The sequence below is a fragment of the Coturnix japonica genome, chromosome 6 (assembly GCF_001577835.2).
Source record: "Coturnix japonica isolate 7356 chromosome 6, Coturnix japonica 2.1, whole genome shotgun sequence".
Classification (NCBI taxonomy): Eukaryota; Metazoa; Chordata; class Aves; order Galliformes; family Phasianidae; genus Coturnix; species Coturnix japonica.
Window position 1 is genome coordinate 22694086 of NC_029521.1, and position 16579 is coordinate 22710664.

The window sequence follows — 16579 nt, forward strand, 5'->3', positions numbered from 1 at the left end:
TCGTGTGGAAGTGGCATAATGTGTGAGTTCCTGTTGGTCTCTTCCTGATATGTCAAGGATACATTTTGGTTGGTCTAAAATAGGTCTTCCCAGGTCTTAGTTGTTGTTTGTGTGTGTGCGTGCTTCACAGTTTTTTGGCTCCATGTTCTATTCTTGGTGATTCATAGAGCATCAAAATACACAGAAACTGTTCTCAGCACTTTTGTAGACTTCTCCAGATGATAAGTCCAAACACTGCTTTTTTACGGGAAGCAAGTGGGAGAGCTGGAAGAGCCTTCAAGTTTTCTGAAAGTGCCCGTTGTTATTGAGGAACTGGTTTGCAGTTGTCCTCTCAGAAGAGAGTTCTTCAAAATACTTAGTAATTAAACCATGAGTTTGAAAGGGAGTGAATTTTCCCGTGATAAGGATGGATGGTGTTGACAAAGCAATTGAAAATTTGTGCTGAATGACTTGAGTTTGATTTCTCCTAGAATATAATTTTTGTCTGTGAAAGGTAAGCAGCAGGATGTTATGATCAGCATGGGCAATAAACTCAAATCACAAGTGACAGCTTTTACTGTTAGGCTGGGAAGGAGTACAGTTGGGTGGCCCACAAAGACCTCCCGTGTAGTAGAACACCCATTAGTGTATTGTTGTCAAATACTGAAGTAAGAATATCTTACACTTATCAAATTTAAGAGGTAAATTCAAATGCTTTAAGAGTACATTGCTGATCACATGCAACATCGGGCAGTGTTCTGATTCCCGGTGGAGGATGCCAGTGGACTATAGATTCCCCTCTTTATCCACTTGTTACTGCAACCGAAGCCTTGCATTAATGCATGTTACTGACCTCATCCCAAGAAATGTGCAACGCAAGCCAACTTCTGATACAATTCAGGGAAAACACTGATTTAAATACTTAGTGAAAGCAGATGTTTGGGAGGTTCTTCTGGGTATGTTCAACTTTAAAAAAAAAAAAAAAAAATTAAAAAAATTAATCTTTTAATCTTGAGTTGTGATTACAACAGTTGATTTTATACCTTTCTAGTCCTTGAGCTAGAAAGTTTACTGTAAAGTTTCCTTTACTGTTACTGGCTTTGTTAATTCCTCCAAGGGAAGCACTTGCAGGTCAGAAACTCAATTGAGATTGAGACCACCCAATGGTCACTGAATAGCAGTCATGGAAATATGTATGTTTTCATTTAGCATAAACATTCTGAACATAATGACTTCCTCTTTCTAAGGATGAAAATAATCTTACTTAAAAACAAAAAGTAAGTTGGAGGGAAAATGTTAAAATAGGAAACCTAAGCACATGACAACACCACTTTGGGAAGCCTATGGGTTGATGCTTAACAAAGAGCTAACTCTAAGATGCTATGATGTTACAACATGCAACTCATAACTTTGACAATGGTTCTGATTGCTTTTATAAAAAAAGATCCAATCTTGTGCATTCTGTAGAATAGAAATAGGGAAAAAGCAGAAAGAATCTGAAGAAGGAGTGGATGGCCATGAAGACTAGGGAAAGAATATAGAAGGTGTGTTATGTACTGTGTAGACTTAATGTAACGTTACAGTGGATGGGTTTTCTGTTTAACTAGGTAACAAGCCTCTGTTTGCATTTCCCAACCCAATCTGAATAGGCAAATATTGCTATTAATAGTAAAAGGAAAAATGTAGATAAAACCTTATGATTAGACCAGAGTCAATAGCAAAATATTTAGCAGGCAGACTCGAGTCAAAGGAGTAAATTAGTTCATTTGGTGTATTGCTCTTTCAAGTAACTGAGTTTGATGTACAAGTTATGAATATGGCAGTGTTTTAAGTGTAGCAACTGTTTTGTTCCTCTGGTCCAGCAGTTTTAGGAGTAGAAGTGATTTGCAATGATAAGTAAAGGGCTTGTGTAAATTCACTGAGATGCAGATAGCCAGGAAATGTTATGCCTCTGTAGAGCTATTTTACTTTAGACCCAAACTCAATAACTCATGTTGACCTCTGACATTTGTCTTGCACAGCCTTACATCACCGCTTCATGTCATGCTCTGTTTGATCAGTGCATGTTTTCTTTCTCTAATACTTTCTGTTGAAGGGATCAATGCATGTACAATGAATGCTGGAAGTTCACAATCCTTTTAGAAAGATGGACTCCAAAAGGTGGGAAGGACTATGTGGCTTAACTTGATTTAGGAGGTGGGAGGGGATCTTGAAATCAAACACCAACTTTCTTGGGGAAGGGACATATAAAATTAAATAGCATCCTTTTCAAGCAGCAATAGAGTGTATTTGTATTATTCTTACAGTACGCTTGGATGCCATTTTGACTTATAGTTTTGAAGGAGGAAAAATAATTCCTTCCCAAATGGGCTTTGTTAAAGTTATGCTGGAGGAGCCTGGGGAAGTGAGTCAGCTTAACTAAGCTGCAAATAATGCTCTGTCTTATAACTGAATGGAGAGAGAAAAAATAAAAAAAGCAGCTTTCTTTCTGACGGGGAAAAAAAAGGTTAGCTGGTCGTGTTCTTTTACCCCAATAACTTAAATTTCCAAGAATATTAGACATATGTTAAACTGCAGCGTTCCAACCAATTTGGAGTTGGGATTAAGGGATTTGGACAATAATGTGTGTATTGTGAAATGCAGTCTCTTCCTGAGTCAAAACATAAGAATTTCCTTTAGCTTTGGTGGCAAAATAAATTGAGCTAGTTGAGTAATTTTCTGAATCTTCATGCTGTCCAGGCATTCATCAAAACAGGGATTTGTCTTTTGAATGTAAGTAAATTTGGGTATTATTCTTGTTTACTTTTTCTGTAAATTGACTGTACCTCTTATGTACACTTTCTGTGGTCCTCTTATTTTTTTTCTCTTTTCCCTTCTCCTTTGGAAAACTGGAATCTCTATGGTGAATGACAAACAAGAATTGCATCAGCTAAACTTTGTTATAATGGCTTTTGCAGCAGCATCTGACAGGATCTGTCTTTTTTCTCAGCTTGGTGATATCAACCAGACCAAACTGTACAGCAGCAGTATTTTCCTTGACAGACCCTCGATCTATTCCAGTTATCTCTCAGTTAAGAAAGAGTGCATTTACTTTCCTGTATTATGTTCATTAGTATTTATTATCATTATTTCCTCAAAACTTAAATTTAACTAAATTTCAGGATGAAATTTAGTATCTTCTGTATTTTTTATATGTGGCAGGAGTTCTTAGAAACTGAACCTTGGGAATGGAGAGGAAAAAAGGACTAATGTTCCATAGGGCAGATAGACAGTCTAGTTACTGTTATAGTCAAGATGGCCACTGGCATCATACAGATACTGAAGTTCTTCACTTGTTCTTTCCCAGCCAATACCTGGAATTCCTTGAGTTGTAGAACTGTCCTATTAGAAACATAACAACATTGTCTTGAAACCTGCTTGATATGTGTAGTAATTTGTTTTTATACCATAGGCAATAGTGAGTGGAATTTTTCAGTGCCAGCTACAGAGGGCGGTTGTTATTCCTTCTGCATCTGCCATTCTGGGTGCTCTCATCTGATGGCACCTGCCCTTCCATTCATGCATCTCTCAGTTTCTGCCTGTAAGGTACTTGTCATGTAAAGCATGATTTGCAATGAAGAAAATCCTGCCTGTTGAACATGCTTGTATTGCATGCTAGGGACTCTTTCCCGAGGCAAACATGAGGAACTTAGCTCTTACCTATGAGTTTCTTTCACACTCCAAAGCAGCAAGTGCTCCTCATCATACGAATTTCTGTGGAAAACATTTGCTGTAGTTCAAGAATCAGCAAACAGAATGTTGTTGCTTCTAGTGTTCTTTTTTATCGAGAGAATGACAGTGTTCTTCTACTTGAGGAATTATAATTATTCACACCTACTGGAACATCATGTAGGGTATGTTTTAAGGGAAAGGCTTTGAAACTTAGCAGGGGAAAATGCTAAATATATATGTCTATCTATATATATATATAGAAATCTATCACTGAGTACAGAGAAGATCTTAAAGAAATGTGTTCTTGCCAGTGACAGGTTCCAAGTTATTTGACGTTTTCACGTTGTGTTTACAGCTAGAACCATCATTCTTAAGATTCAGAGTGATGCGTGTGGCAGGTCATTCTTTGGATTATTCATTGTATGTAACTAAGCATTTATTTTCTTTCCCTCTCAGAGTATCTGTGACAGCGTTTATACATTTGAAGTAATAATAATCTGTGCATTTTAATACAGCATTTGCATAATTAATTTGGAAAGTTGATTGAAAGGATTTATTTTAAGCTTTTTGTGCCTAAAATATGTTCCATTGACTTAACAAATAACGATGGGCATTGAAATGCAATCTGCATTCAGATTGCATAAGAAAATATACTCGCCTATGATAACATAGCCAGGATTTCAGGTTAGGGCTGTAAATCCCTGTGCCACTGGAATCCCTCCTGGACACCAGCACCTCCCACCTGCCCCCTTGAGTTCTTTACAAGAAATATTTTCTGCCTTGTTGGTGAAAAATGCACTTTGTCTCTGAAAGAAGATCAGTGAGGCTGGGCCAGCAGACAGGCACCCCATCCTCTTATGTTGCCTTGAGCACATGGGTGTACCCCTGAGGCTGATGGTCCAACTCATTGGCTGCTGCCAGTCTGCTTCTGCAGGATGCTCAGCATTTAATACCTTCATCAGTTTGGAGGGATTTTGCTTCATGTGCCTTCTGTAGCCGATGCTATGTTTGCTATAGAAGCAGCTCAAAAGCAAATTTCCCCCAGATTCTATCAGATTTCCATAGAAACTAATTTAATGCCATAGATGCAGACTGGCAATAAAGTGTTTTGAATCCTTTCTGATAGAAACACATAAAATCAAGCTGATGCTCCCGAAGTGAGAATATATCAGTCCATGTTTCCTTGCAGACACGGCAGTGAATCCATTCCTACTGATCCTTTTCCAACTCAGACGCTTTAAAGAACAGAGTGCCATACGCTGTGATTGCCATTCATTTGATAAAGCTCTGAGAATTGTCATTCCTTGCAATAAAGCATCTTTAATAGCTTGCGTGAAATGTCCAGCTCATTTCTCAAGAAAAGGCAATTTAGTTGCCTAATGGATGAAATTCCTTGTCTTCACTTTGAAAGGAAAAAAATATCTATATTACAGATTCTAGAGAAAATTTGCACAGCTTGAAAATATAAAGGGGGGTGGGGGTAAAGAAGTCCTTGTTAGTGGAGATATTGCTCAACTGGTAACAGACCTCCTGGGGTTTTGTTTCTGATAAATAACATGACGGTGCTTCCCAAAAGCAGAGATGTGTTGCATCTTCACTGTTTTTCAGATGATTTTAATGATAAAGCATGTTTATTCATGCTGATGGTCCTTTGTGGGTTTTGGAAACAGGAGAAGAAAAAACTGGGAAGGGATAAGATTGAATCAGTCGAGAAATTGGAAACAGCAACTGCAAGGAGGCAGAATGTTTGGCTGTTTTTTTAATATGGGGTTAAGGCCTATCTCCATAGACGGGGTTTCTTTCTCTGCTTTGTCCCTTTAATTCTGCTGGTTCAAGTATTTGTGAGATGCAGAATTTCTTTCTGTCTTGCCTTGTTTCATGTATGGTGGTGTTCTGGTGAGTAGTTACATTTGATGGGAACATGTTGAGTTACATTTTTCATTCACTGTTATCTTGATTCTGTTCATTTCCTACTCTAATGAATTTATTGTGGCGTGCAGCCTCCTGCATGTTTGTAATTGAGCTTCTACTCTCTGGTTTTCCAGAAAAGCCATTGAAGAGATGAGGAAATACTTGACGTGGTCATTAAAAGTGGAAGGCTCGCGTCTTTGAATTATGTTTGGAGGTTCTACTAGAAAATAAGCAACAGCAAGTTGCTCTCTTTATGTAGTCATCCCTGGAGAAGTTGTTTCCTTTTAAGTATGTATTCCCTCATGTACATTATAGTAGAGTTCTACATTAGCACTTTCCCCTTATCACAGCTATTAAATAAGCTCTTTGCATTAAATTTTTATATGAATCAGACATTTGGGTTAAGCATCGCAAAGCATGGAGGACCTTCAGTTCCCAATTAAAATCCAGCTGCCCATCACACATGGCTGATGGCGTTCAGGAATTTTGTCTGTAACAAAGGCACCAACCTGGCTTTTGTTGAAACTTCCTGCAGGCTTCTGGTGCCTGTCAGGAGGGGTGGAGAAAAGTGGCAGGATAGATTTTAATATTAAGCTATTGTGGGCTACTTTTGGTAGGAAAAGGTAATATGCTTTGGAAAATAGGCTTATAAAACATACCAAAAGGGAAGAGTTATACAGCAGTAGGGATAGCACCAGGTGGAAGTTGGTGTCCCCAGCTGCCTGGTGGTTGGGACGAAGGTGAAGAAGCAGGCACAGGAGCTGAGCTCTGCAGAAAGCAGAGCTATGGAGGGGACTCTCACAATAAGTAGGATTATAAACACACATGTTGTTCTGTGTTCCTTTTAAAACTTGTTTCTGATCTTATTTTGGCAGTGGCTGGTTTCATTTGTAAAACTGTCACTTTCGCTAAATAAATGCTTTGGTACAAGTGCCACGGTTCTGCTCTATTACATGGGAGATTTAGTGCTGTTTGTACGGACTCTTGTGAAGTGCATATGAAAACCAAGGGGAAAAGAAGCAAATTTCTCCTCTTGCAAAAAAGAGCAGCACTGGAAAATGGTGAATGAAGAACTTGTGTGACCCTGATAGAGCTTGCAAGAAAGATTGTGAGTGTTCCCCAGAGGGCATAATAACTTCTTGAGAAAGTAAGAATTTAGAAAATAACCATGCAGACATGGCAGGGAGATAGTAAGGAGTTTTCTTTGTTCATGAGCAAATTTAACTTCTTAGTAAAGTAAATACAGTCCAGATGGCTGGAAAGTACACGATGCTCCCAGGGGTTAGGGTGGAGGTTGGATGAATTAAGCTTTGTGGAAGTCAGAGGTGAATAAGTGAGAGACAAAAACGCAGATACAGAGCATTTCTTTTTTCTTTTCTTTCCCCCCCTTTTCATTTCTTCTTAAAGTAAAGCACAGTTGATTTCTGTTCTTCCTGAGGTTTGAGGCTGGACTGAGCCTTTCACAATAGCAATAGAATGACAGTGTATGGAGAGGAAAAGTTTCTGTTGATAAATAAGAAAAAAGAAATTTGAGAGAACTTGCTGTGCTTTTGGTTTTTTTTTTTAGCAATGGAGGTGGTCAGTTATGAAGAAATAATAATGTTACCTTCCAAGTACAGGTTGTTTCAACAAAATACAGGGTTTTGTACTTCGCAGTTGAGGATAAAGATCTGTATGCACAGGGATGGTTATTACCCTTGCAGCAGCACCGTTGTTATGAATCCAGCTATGACTTTATCCAGAAATTATTACAGGAAGAAAATAGCACTGAACACTGAAAGTTTATATGGTGAGATGTGTTCTGATCATCAGTCACCAGGCACACGGGCTGTGCTGCACACTGCATGGAGTGTAGGAAAAGTCCTCCCTCCAGCCTTTAGCTGCAGGGCTTCCTTTTTCCTTCCACTTCTCTCTTTTTTGTTTGGGGTGTGGTAGGAGACAAGTTTGGACGGCATCTGAAGGAGACATGAAATCACAGTAACCTTGCTGGAATTGCTCAGTAATAATGTTGCCTAAGTACAATGAGAGTATACTTCCACATCAGAGCTGGAGGAGAAATGTGCATGCTGGAGCAGGTGTGGAGTTGCTGTAGATGTGATGATTTAGAAATAAAAACAGAACACATGTGAAAGGAAGAGATGAAATTAAAGAGGAATCAGTGGCTGCCTAGGTGGTCCAAGCTATCAAGGATGGCTTCTCAGTAAGGACATCCTGAATGAACGTTTCTTAAACAGAGTGACAAAGTTTGCAAAAACCATGAAAGGAAATCCAGTGTGATAATGTGTTCAATCTTACTGTTTCCTAGGGTAAACTGAAAGGTATATTTACAATTCCCAGGCCTACGAGATCATAATCAAAGTAAAGTTCGTAGGCAATTCTCATACCAAGAACACACTAGGCAGCGGCAGGAGAGGGCTGATGATGAAGTTGTAAGTGCAGGGGATTGCATTCAAAACTGAATGCAGGAGCAGGAACAAAGCAGTGAAGGAGCTGTGAAGGGTGGAGGGCAGGATTTCTCAATGCCTCTAGCACTCTTCGCATTTTTGAACGCCTGTGTATTGCTGAGAGTAGGGTCTTGGAAACCATTCAGTGGGAGTGGTTGGCTTCTGGTAAGAAGCCAAGAATGATTTTTAAAATGTGGAGCACAGCATATTAGTAGATGAAATCTTGCGGGGTAATGAGATTTTAGCAAAAGCTAATGAGTTGGAGTTGTCGGTGAAAGACCAGTAGACTATGAGGCTCAGTCACAAGGGCAAAAAGAAAGCAGGAAACCTGTGACAGCGAAAGATGAGGAGACATGCCAGGATTTCACGATACTGTTTCTTTTGTAAAACAGAATGTAAGGTAGACAGAATTATTTTTCCAATAGAGATTTAAAAATCTGAGGAATCTGAATACCACAATATGCATAGCCTGGGGCAAAGAAAGCAGGGAAAGTTCACATTAGCATGCAAGGTAGGTAGGCAAGGGCATTAGACAGCAGTTGGAAAACGCCAAATGGCTTTTTGGTGATGATTACACAAACCTTGGGCCTAACTGGAAATTCATTTTTCACTGTGTGTAGCTTTAACACCTGCGATTTATTTATTTATTTATTTGTAATTAAGGATAAAGGAGCACAGCCCACCTCTCCTTGACAAACTTTCTGAAGCGGCAGTTCAGCAGTTGTATTTTGCCTGTCTTAAAATACCTGTCACCAAAAGAGATGAAATATATTTACAAATGTGAATGAGCACAGCTTGACAAATCCCAGTCTCAGTCACAGCTTCATCTCATTTCTAGGGAGTCAAGAGGCAGAGAAATGCAATGCACGTGTGATGTTTCCCATGTCCTGATAGGGCTGTAGAGCTGTGCCTGACATCCAGACCCCTAAACCCATTCAGATAATTTCTAAAACTTCCATTTCTGACTATTTAGACCACTTTTATTTGAACAAATTTTAATTGAATTAATAATGCAGCACTTAAAATATCCTACCTGAATGAAAAGTTCTTTATGTACTTGCTTAAAAACTGTAGGTAATTAAGATGTATTGCAGACTGCAGCTTTATTGTCTGCAACACTGAACTGTTGAGCATTGAGCCAGATGACCAAGGGTAATGAAGTAAAAAGTAAGCTATAAACAATAGGGTAGATCTGAATTAGCATCTTATTTTCATACGTATTTAGTTCAGCCAGTATTCATAATTAAAGTCTTAAAAAAATTCTTGAATAGCTTTGATTTGTTGCATTTATCTATAATCACGCCCTGCTTTCTCATTAACACCAAAGCTGCCACTGATGGCAGTGAAATTTCAGCCTGAGCCGTACTGTTACATAGGCTTTGCTCTGTAGTTTCTTGTCTTTCAGAACATGCATTTAAGTGCTGCAATGGTATAAAAAAAACCCAAACCAAACAATGTGCTTTTTAATCAAAACCAGCAAATCGTTTTTGGCATAGTTTGATAATGCTCTGATCCAATTGTGGAAATATGCTGTGTATCCTAAATGCTGCCCTGCCTTACAAACTGCATAGTTTGGGTAGTCTAAGCACCGGCTAGTTCTCTGTATAGCATCTTTGGTAAGATTAAATTGAAAAGCTTTTAGTGTTTGTTTTCCTCTAGGATGCTGACAATAATAAATCTAAAAGATGGCTTTTGAGTCCTCTTCTAAATCTTCAGCATACTGTTTGTTATTTTATCTTGCTATCTAGTTAAGGCAATAACGGGAAAAATATTTTTTGGTATACTACTTGTCATTATGCCAAGCTGCTTCTTTATATTCTTTGTGCTTTAATCCTCAGCAACATCTATAAAGGAGGGGAGGTCTCACGTGTTTGTAATATTAGAAAAGATGAATTATCCAAGAGCAGGGGCCTTGTTTGTGCCTCCCCTGAAGTCTAAAGGTGATTCTGTAGCTGAAAAGAAGCACTTTCCCCAGCTGTAACTCCTACAGAAGGCCACATTTGGTGTTGTCACATGGAGATGTCCTTCCTGGCCATGTAGGCTGTGTGGGAGGCCAGAACCATTTCCCAGCCTCCTTTCTGAGGATCATGGAGCAATTTTTTCCATGTTCTGTTCACTCCAGAATGGAGCATTCCAAAATTTCCAATCTTATAATTCTAAGAGTGGTTTCCTTGACTACCGGTGTAATAATCCCTCTGCCATAGATTGTCAACAGCCTCCTACACAAGGAAATTCTTGTAACATCTCTATAGTTTTTCTGTCTTCTTACCATCCAAAGTTCTTGACTTTGTCTGACACACTAAATATGTAAAGTTTTCTGTCTTTCATGGGTTTTGTTTGTTTTGTTTTGTTGGGTATTTTTTCCTTCTGTTATTAATGCGGTCTCTTTGAGGCATGCTTTGGTTTTGTTCGGTTTTTATGACTTGTCCCACTTGCTTTCCTTTAGCTGCGGTGGAAAGAATGAGGTTCAGTTATAGCCCTGATTAAAATCTTGAGTTAACTGAGCTGCATTTGTGATGACAGAAGTTTGTCAGTGTGCTGATGACTTGTACCTCCTTGCATTCCTGCTACCTTTCTAAATCCTGATGATGCTGTACGGTTTTACCATTCATTATGTTCATTTCTTTTCTTTTTCTCTCTGCCCTGCTTGAAGCTCAACACAGAGTGTAAATTGCTTTTTCCATGATAGAGTGACTGTTAATTAGCTGTCAAGAGGCCTGTCTTGCCTTTCCCTTGGGTGTCTCTGGTGCTTATTCTCATCATGCTGGAGTCCAAATGCCAGTAGGTTTCAAATACTAGGAGGGCCATTGCCCATTCCTTTGTGCTTTTTATCGAAGCTTCCTTCAGGGAAAATTCCTAGCGTTGATAGGCATTACAAAAGTAACTGCAAACTGAGAAGCTGGAGAGGAAAACTATTGATTAGACTAATAGGGGATGACATTGTATAGGGTGCAATGTGTATATGGTCAATAGTAGTGTTATTTTCCTCCACTGTTCAAGGTAAATAACAAACGTGTGTTTTTATGGCAGTGATTCTTGCTAGCTCTGCCAGGGAAAGCTGTGTGATTGAGCCTTTTGACTGATCTCACTGAGTTTTGGTTGAGGTTTTGTGTTTTTGGCTGATAGAGGCAATAACAGTGTTCTGGGGAAATCCGACAAAGGAGTAGAAATTGCAGTAAAAATAATAACTGATTGGGCAAACGTGGCCAGTAATTCTCTCTAACCCTTCAGAAATATGTTCTTATAAAGCCTCTCAGGTGCTGAGTCTTGGTAAAGAAATCTCGTGGCCCTGATGGTGATTGTGTGACATTTCTGTATCCTATTATATCATCTATTTTGTATGCTGAGAGCTCAGAATGGAAAAGATGGAAACGCAGTTAGATTGTCACTTGTTTCCAATGAAGAAATCTCTGTTTGGTGGAACTGTTTGCATTCCTGTGGTCAGTGGTATAAGGAAATACCATGTTATGAAAAATTCCCAATTGTTTCCTTAAGGGCTCTTCTAGAATTGCACAATCTTTTGATGGTTTTGTTTGTGATTTAACAACAAAAATTATAAATAAAACGAAAAAAAATAAATGCCTTCTCTCCAGTTCAGAACTCAGAATTCCCTCAAATATTTACCAGGGCTTTACATTTTATACTTAAGTTTTGGATTCAAACCAGAAGTGTATTTTCTTAACGTATGCTGATCAACCATTATAATGTGAGTAGTTAAAGATTATATTCTTGTTCCAGAGGGTGTTTCTTTGGGATATCCCATCAGTTCCTTTACTATCCATCATAGTAATTACTCATGGTTTCTGGATGCGGCTCTAAAACAATACTCCTGAGTGACTGGGGAAAACTCTCAAATAACCAAGTGGTTTTCACTAAGCTCTCAAGAAGTGAAATGGTATCTTTGACACACAAATCCTTTTGTCCTGTAGGCTGAAGGCTTCTAAGATTTAATTTGTACTTGCCCTTCCTGTATCCTGTCAAGATTTGTGTAATATGCCTCATTTCTGACATATGCTTTAATTCATATGTATTCCAGTTTTTCAGAGCTGCTCATGTTCAGTATTTTTCTTATTGCTGCCATATCTTGAGTTAAAGTCAATTTCTCTTCCTAGTTTATTTGTCCAAGAATGTCTTTGTTATTTTTCCTGAACTGAGAGCTGGCTTTGAGCTGGATATTTACTATGTGACTCTAAGTCCTTTTCATATCTTTTTCCCATTCTTGATAACATCTTTATCCTTCATTATCAGATATACGATTTCATTTAGGCTGTAGAGGCATTTAATTAATATTACCATGGTGAATGAAGGCTATGTGCAGTGCTAAGCTCAGTGAAACCAAAGTTTCTCATACCCTCCTGAGGGGTTAGAAGGAGTGGACTCAGACCAGTTAAACTGAATAAGGACATGGCACCAAATGTTGAGGTAATTTCATCATTATTACGTGGGTTTTTTGTTGTTGGGCCCTGGTTTGACAGCACTGGGGAGAATGTTACATTTTTATATTGAAGGGTGGTCTCTCAGTGCTCTCTAGAAACAACTGCCAGCCTGCAAAACCATGTCTTGGCTATGCTTAAAATAACTGATCAAGGACTCGCATAGAAATAGCGTTCTCTTATCGCAGCCAGTGTGAAGTAGGTGAAAAATAAACCGTACTCACACTGAGAATAAACAGTCACGTTTACAGTGTTTAAATTCCTGATGCTGCAGAGCACTCCAGCTCAACAGGGTGTGTTGGTGCCAATGGCCATCACATTGCCTCCCCAGCCAGCACCACTGCCAGCGTGCAGAAGTGCCCCAGCCCTGCAGGGAGCTCCTGGCTCCAGGCTGTGTTCCTATTGTGTCTTAAATGAGGGGAATTGTGCTGTGGCTGTGTACCTGTACTGGTGATGCTGAATATAAAACATCCTTCACACTGAAGTATGCACTTGTTGCAAACAGTGCTGTATTTATTGCAGTGTTCAATTGCAAGGACTTTGTTTAACACAATAACTCAGGGGAAACAGACTGTTTGAGCACACATGCTATAATATTTCATTCTGACTCCTGTGGAGAACTTTTTTATTTTGCATTATATTATGACAGTTGTCACACATTGGTTTTGTGTAATTCTTGAGGATAGTGTATTGGAAGAGTAACAACAGAGAGCTGATGGTTGAAGTAGCATTAAAACTCAGTGACTACAAATGGTCATAGTTTGGGAAGAAGCAGCACGAGTCCTCGATGGGTAGATGGAGCTCAGTGTTTTCACCATGCATAAAATGTCTACTTCGCAATGTATAGGTCTTAAAAAAAAAACAAAACATATGCTACTTGTATTTGTTTATTTATTTTCAATGCGTAGATTCATCCCGGAGTCTGGCTCCTATCTAGCAGGAAATAGTTGGTTTTCCTCAGAGGAGTGGATGAGGGAAAAGAGAAGGTGATGGAAATGGAATTTCTTGGGTTTGACTGAAGATAATTTATGCTCGAAGACAGAGAAGACAAAAGATGACAAAAGTGAACAATTGCTGTTTTATTTACGCTTTTTACTTTCATGTTAAAAGATGAAGGGTGAGAGGAAAACCCATAGCTGCTCAGTGGTGGGAAGGGGTCAGTGAAAGGCAGTTGTTGCCTTATGAACTTGGCATACCAGCAGCTACGTAGTTGTTGGCCTTCAAAGAGAGGTATTGTGTTCCCCTGTTTTTTATATTCCTGCCCTGGTCAGAGTCAGCTCAGCAGTGCAGTGGGAGTTGTGCTCCTCTGATGTTCAGCTTCTGAGAGGTGAGGAGAGGGGCTGTGGTGGCTGTGTCCTCCTGCAAGCATTCAGCAGGTAGCTTGATTTTGTTTCTGTTTGCAACCTGGTGTGTGCAAGGCAGAGTGGCTGGATTCCCACCCAGATGCTCCTTGAGGTTTCCTTGTGCTGTGGTTTTTGGTGTTTCTTTTTTTTTAACATGAAGAATGCATTGTATAGAATCAAAGTAATTCAACAAACTATTCCAAGAAAGGGTTCAAGAAACCTAATGTTGTGTGAATGCTGCTTTAAGTTTTAAGTGTATAATATGTTCCAGTAATACCAAAAAGCCTTCCAGAGGTCAGTAATCTCTTTCTTCTGCTTTACAGGTCAACTACATTAATAGAGCAAGGAGAGCTGTGGAAAAAATCAAGGTACCTAAAGCACTTTATTACCTGAATTCTTGGCTGTGTTCTTGCTGGTCTTTGGACGTAATGATTTTAACTGGGGGTCTGGGAGTTAGCTGAGCTAGCAGGCTGCCACTTTAAGGTAGCCTTATTAAAGTAGTTGTGGTTTTTATCTGCACGTTTTGATGTCACTGAGGTTGTGTAAAATACTTCTGCGGGAAGAAATAGTGTATTAACTCTGGGATAAGTACAGGAGTATGTGCCAGTGCTGCCCACCTGTATGGCTGAGTGTGATCACAGCTGGGAAAAGCAGCAGCCCAGGTAAGCCACAGCATTGTTTGCAGCTTGGATTTTTATTTACCTTATTTTGGTGAGTTGGAAAAGGTTTATCTCTTCTGTTTGCCACACTGTTGGTTCTTTGTATTTGCTTGTTTGTTTTTTGAGAGGGAAGGGGAATGTAGGAGGGACAGGCAGAGCTGTAGCAGATGTTAGTCATTGAACTCCATCTCCTTAAATAAAATCATATGCATGAAGGAGAAACTGCTTTAACAGGAGGGGGTAGAGTACAGCAAAGTTATCTGTGCCCATTGATTGTATGCTGAGTTGGAACATAAGTTCTTCTACACACCTTGCAAATGCTACAGTCTGATACAGGCAAAAGTGAGCTTCATACAGAAATTGTCTCCCAAACTTTTAATACATCTCTTAGAGATTATTTACAGCAGGGACTTGTTTGGGCTTTGTGAAGAGGAAAAAAAATGATGGGTATTTTCCCTTTGAACGGCATCTGCAGAGGGTAGGAAGGTGAAAGAAGGGCAGAGCAGCCTTTAGCCCTGCTGAAAATGCAGGGTGTCCAGCTCCTGCCTGGCAGAGGGCAATTATGCTGACATGGCAGGTGGTGCAGTACTTCTCCACTTAGTTGCTTGCACTGAACTGGCAATACAGGAGAGGAATCTTGTCTGAGAGTGAATCAATGGTGTCAGTAGTGGTGTGTCCATTGGTGGTGCCTTTCTTTTCAAGGAGCAGAGCAATTTCTTAGCCATTCATCTTCGGTTTAGGTGCCCTCTTTCTCCATTAAACCTATGTCTTCTACAGTGCCGAGGGTGCTCACCATGTCAGCATCTATCTGTCTGTTTGGACTGCAGGCATGGTACTTACTCCTTGCAAAACAGGAGCTGGAAGAACATTAGGGAAGGAATTTGTGTGCGACTGGAAAAGAGATAGAAGTGAGCCTCAGACATTTTTATCTGGCATCTCGGTGCTGAAGGGAGAGGTTTCTATCTCCTCGCCCAATTTAGACAGGAGATTTTACTCCAGACATAATCTTGCTCCTGACTATGCAAAACCTGTCAGATCCTTTCCCTGACACTTTCTCCCCCGTTAGTCCCTCAAAAAGACTTCAAAAGAGATTTTTCCCTATTGGAAAAGGAACCAGACATGGCCTTTCGTACTTGCCCTGCATCTGAAACACTGATAAGTAACATGTGGCTGGCTCCAGGCTGCAGACTTTCCCAGCCATTTAAGAAAACATCACTAATCGCTCTGTGTTAAAAGAATAGGATCCTTCTCCCTCCTTTGCCATTGCTCATTTGTGTAATGTATCCCAAGAGCTTTGATTCCCTTCTGTCTGAAGCTGTCAGGATTCACTAATGTCTTTCTTTGATTCTCACACGCTAAAAAGAATTATTTTTTTCAGTTCTTCAGCGTTGGAACACATTCTCTGTTCATGACATGTGGTACGCTGTGTAAGCTTTGACTTTTTTTTTCCATAATGCCTTTTGGATCGTCACTGTTTGGAGCATTTACTTGAGGAGTGCCCTCGCAGAAAGAAAAATATTATTTTTAAAGCTGGAGACTGAGCATGAGGAGCCTGGAATCCAAATCCACTGTCTTGCATAATTGTTTAAACCTGCTGCACAGTTTGGCAAAGGCCTGTACTGAGAGGGCTTTTCCATTAAACGGAGCTGAGGGTTCGTCTTCAAAGAGAGGGGCTGCCTGAGGACGGCCTCTGATCCCTTTAATATGAACAGGGCTCGCATGAAAGGCAAGGTGGTAGATGCAGAAGAATGTAACCTGGGGGCTTGGGTTTGCTCACTCACACCAGACCTCTGCATCGCATTGTAAAAATGGGAGAACATGGCGAAACTGCAGCCTCTTCTTATTTCCTGCCTTGTTTGAGGACCAGGCTGAAAGCAAATAGTTCAAAAATACAGTCAGATGGTAGATTAATGCTAATCTGTGTCCGAATTTCTTGCCTAAATTGATTTAGTGTGAGGGGAAAAAAAGTTCAGCCCTGCCCTGAAGTGCAGAGGCATTACCCAGAAACTTTGAGCCTGCTTAGGTAAAGTAATGCTGATCCTGAGCTGTGTGATCAGCAGTGACCACCTCTCTTCTTCCCGCACAGCCCAACAAGAGGT

General features: G+C 39.8%; 1 protein-coding gene across 4 annotated transcripts in view; it reads left to right on the forward strand.

The window, feature by feature from the left end:
- ADD3 (adducin 3) overlaps window positions 1-16579 on the forward strand; it is an 86668-nt gene that overhangs the window by 15123 nt on the left and 54966 nt on the right. For 2 of the 4 annotated variants that reach the window (XM_015867162.2, XM_015867166.2), the window contains exon 2: window positions 14145-14189. The exons of 1 other annotated variant lie outside the window; for it this stretch is intronic. The gene's annotated coding sequence lies outside the window, so the exon portion shown is untranslated. Of the gene's footprint in view, window positions 1-2717; window positions 2752-14144; window positions 14190-16579 lie in introns of those variants that run through there. One more of the 4 variants, XM_015867163.2, reaches the window with a different exon arrangement.